The sequence below is a fragment of the Tachyglossus aculeatus genome, unplaced genomic scaffold (genome assembly GCF_015852505.1).
Source record: "Tachyglossus aculeatus isolate mTacAcu1 unplaced genomic scaffold, mTacAcu1.pri scaffold_137_arrow_ctg1, whole genome shotgun sequence".
NCBI lineage: Eukaryota > Metazoa > Chordata > Mammalia > Monotremata > Tachyglossidae > Tachyglossus > Tachyglossus aculeatus.
The window spans coordinates 102,403-106,641 of record NW_024044864.1 but is presented as its reverse complement, the minus strand read 5'-3'; positions in this window follow the sequence as shown (position 1 = coordinate 106,641).

The following is a 4,239-nucleotide window of genomic DNA, read 5'->3' as shown; positions in this document are numbered from 1 at the left end:
CTTAGTATGTTCCAAGCACTGCTCTAAGCACTGGGGGTATACAAGGCGATCAGGTTGTCCCACACGGGGATCACAGTCTTAATCCCCATTTTACAGATGAGGGAACTGAGGCACAGAGAAATGAAGTGGCTCGCCCAAGGTCACAAAGCAGACAAGTGGCGGATCTGGGATTAGAACCCAAATCCTCTGACTCCCAAGCCCGGGCTCTTTAATCGAAACCAGTAAGCATGTTGAGGGCAGGAAAGTGTCTGTTAGATTGTCCTCTCTCAAGTGCTTAGTACAGTGTTCTGTACATAGAAAGCGCTCAATAAATATGATTGATTGAGTCAGAAGACCTGGGTTCTAATCCCTGCTCTGCCACGTCCCTGTTGTATGACATTGGGCGAGTCCCTTTAATAATAATAATGATGATGATGGTATTTGTTAAGCTCTTACTATGTGCAAAGCACTGTTCTAAGTCCTGGGGGGATACAAGGTGATCAGGTTGTCCCACGTGGGGCTCACAGTCTCCATCCCCATTTAATAGTAATAATGATAATGACATTTATTAAGCACTTACTGTGTGCAAAGCACTGGTCTAAGCGCTGGGGAGGTTACAAGGTGATCAGGTTGTCCACGGGGGGCTCACAGTCTTCATCCTCATTTTACAGATGAGGTAACTGAGGCCCAGAGAAGTGAAGTGACTTGCCCAAGTCACACAGCTGACAATTGGTGGAGCCGGGAGTTGAATCCACGACCTCTGACTCCAAAGCCCGGGCTCTTTCCACTGAGCCACAGTCTTCATCACCATTTTTGTAACCGAGGGCCAGAGAAGCTAAGTGACTTGCCCAAGGTCACACAGCAGACATGTGGCAGAGCTGGGATTAGAACCCACGACCTCTGACTCCTAAGCCCGGGCTATTTCCACTGAGCCACGCTGCTTTAGTAAAACACTCAATAAATGAGCTGCTCTGTACTTTTCTGTACCTCAGTTCCTCCATCTGCAAAATGGGGATTCAATACCTGTTCTCCCTCCTACTTAAGAGTACGACCCTCTTGTGGATCCTGATTATCTTGTATCTTCCCCAGCAATTAGAACACTGCTTGGCACATAGTAAGCGCTTAACAAATACCATGCTTTTTTTCCCCTGCCTGAATTCGATTCAACTCAATCGTATTTATTGAGTGCTTACTGTGTGCTAAGCACTTGGGAGAGGATGATCTAAAAACAAAGAGACACCTTCCTGCCCACAGCGAACTAGCAGTGTAGAGGAGGGAGGTCTGAAGAGGCCAGAGGTAGGACGCCCAGGCCTTTGATTTCCCCACTAGGCCAGACTAATTCACTAAACTCTTCCAGACTAATTCTCTAATCTCTTCCGGGCATACTTTATGGAGATAGCTTTGAATTAAGCGCCTAGTACAGTGCTCTGCACACAGTAAGAGAAGCAGCGTGGCTCAGTGGAAAGAGCCTGGGCTTGGGAGTCAGAGGTCATGGGTTCAAATCCCGGCTCCGCCAATTGTCAGCTGTGTGACTGTGGGCAAGTCACTTAACTTCTCTGGGCCTCAGTGACCTCATCTGTAAAATGGGGATGAAGATTGTGAGCCCCACGTGGGACAACCTGATCACCTTGCAACCTCCCCAGCGCTTAGAACAGTGCTTTGCACATAGTAAGCGCTTAATAAATGCCATCATTATTATTACTTTTTGCAGATATCTTTGACTTAAGCGCCCAGTACAGTGCTCTGCGCACAGTAATCGCTCAATAAATACGACTGAATGAACGAATTATACACCATGAATTATTTATATTAATGTCTGTCTGTCTCCCCCTCTGGACTGAAGACTTGTGGTGGGGCTGGGAACATGACTGTCGGCTTAGTTGCTTTGCAATCTCCCCAGAATTTAGAACAGTGCAGCTCACATAATAATAATAATAATAACAATAATGGTGTTTGTTATGCGCTTACTATGTGCAAAGCACTGTTCTAAGAGCTGGGGGGCTACAAGGTGATCAGATTGTCCCACGTGGGATCACAGTCTTCATCCCCATTTTTGTAACTGAGTGCCAGAGAAACTAAGTGACTTGCCCAAGGTCACACAGCAGACATGTGGCAGAGCTGGGATTAGAACCCACGACCTCTGACTCCTAAACCCGGGTTCTTTCCACTGAGCCACGCTGCTTTAGTAAAACACTCAATAAATGAGCAGGGTGTCCTAGTGGCTAGAGCCCGGGCCTGGGAATCCGAAGGACCTGGGTTCTAATTCCAGCTCCGCCACGTACCTGCTGGGTGACCTTGGGCAAGTCACTTCATTATTCTGTGCCTCATTCATTCATTCATTCAATCGTATTTATTGAGCGCTTACTGTGTGCAGAGCACTGGACTAAGCGTTTGGGAAGTACAAATCGGCAAAATATAGAGACAATCCCTACCCAACAACGGGCTCACAGTCTAGAAGGGGGGAAACAGACCACAAAACAAAACAGGTAGACAGGCCTCAGTTCCCTCATCTGTAAAATGGGGTTGAAGACTGTGAGCCCCACGTGGGGCAACCTGATCACCTTGTAACCTCCCCGGCGCTTAGAACAGTGCTTGGCACATAGTAAGCGCTTAATAAATGCCATTATTATTATTGTCTGCTGGGTGACTTTGGGCAAGTCATTTCACTTCTCTGGGCCTCAGTGATCTCATCTGTAAAATGGGGATGAGAACTGTGAGCCCCACGTGGGACAACCTGATCACCTTGTAACTCCCCCCCAGTGCTTAGAACAGTGCTTTCCACAGTGTACGCGCTTAATAAATAATGTCATTATTATCATTATTAGGGACAGGGACTATGTCCAACCCGATTTGCTTTTGTCCACCCCAGCGCTTAGTACAGAGCCTGGCACGTAGTAAACGCTTACCAAATACCATCATTATTATGGTTATTATTAAGCACTTGGTATGTGCTTAATAATTGTTAATAATTAATTAGTTATTATTTAGCACTTAGTATGTCCCAAGCACTGTTCTAAGCGCTTGTTAATCAGGTTAGACCCAGGGCTTTTTCCCTCCTGGGGCTCCCAGCCTCCATTATTATTATCCCCCATTCCCAGGGAGGTGACTGAGAGGTGAAGTGACTTGGCCAAGATCACTGGGCAGGCAAATGGCAGAGCGCAGGGTGGGGGCGGGGCGGGCGGGACGGGACCAACCGCCAACGAACAACGAGAGGCGGGTCCTCCTGCCGCCTAGAGCGCCTCCGCGCGGGCGGCCGGGATCACCTCCGGGGCCAAGGGGGCCGGGAGGGGGCCTGCGCCGCCGCTTCCTGGTCGGGAGGGGGCGCTGTGCTGCGGGGGCCGGGGTTTAGCCAGGAGGGGGCGCTGTGCAGCAGCCGGGGCCTGCCGGGAGGGGGCGCTATGAGGGGGCCGGTGGCTGCCGGGAGGGGGCACTGTGAGGGGGCGCTGTGCTGAGGCGCCTGTCATTCATTCATTCATTCATTCATTCATTCGTATTTATTGAGCGCTTACTGTGTGCAGAGCGCTGTACTACGCTCTTGGGAAGTACAACTTGACAACATATAGAGACGGTCCCTACCCAACAGCGGGCTCACAGTCTAGAAGGGGGAGACAGACCTCAAAACAAAACGTATTAACAAAATAAAATACATAGAATAGTAAATATGTAGAAGTAAAATAAATATAGTAATAAATCTGTACAAACATATATACAGGTGCTGTGGGGAGGGGAAGGAGGTAGGGCGGGGGGATGGGGAGGAGGAGAGGAGGAGTGTGCTCTGCACACAGTAAGCGCTCAATAAATATGATTGAGAGGGAAAAGGGGGCTCAGTCTGGGAAGGCCTCCTGGAGGAGATGAGCTCTCAGTAGGGCTTTGAAGGGAGGAAGAGAGGCTGTCGCGGGGGCTGCTGGGAGGGGGCGCTGTGTTTGTGGGGGTAGTAGTCATTCATTCATTCATATTTTGGGAGCGCTGACTGTGTGCACAGCACTGGGCTAAGCCCTTGGGAGAGGGCAGCACAACAATAAAAAGCCACCCCCTGCCCACAAACCACTCTATTGTCCTCTCCCAAGCGCTTAGCACAGTACCCCACCCACAGTAACTGCTCAACAAATATGATTGATTGACAAATGACAGATCTGGAGGCCTCCTGCCTGGCTTCCATTTTGCGAAGCAGTGTGGCTCAATCGGAAGAGCCCGGGCTTTGGAGTCCGAGGTCGTGGGTTCAAATCCCGGCTCGACCAATTGTCAGCTGTGTGACTTTGG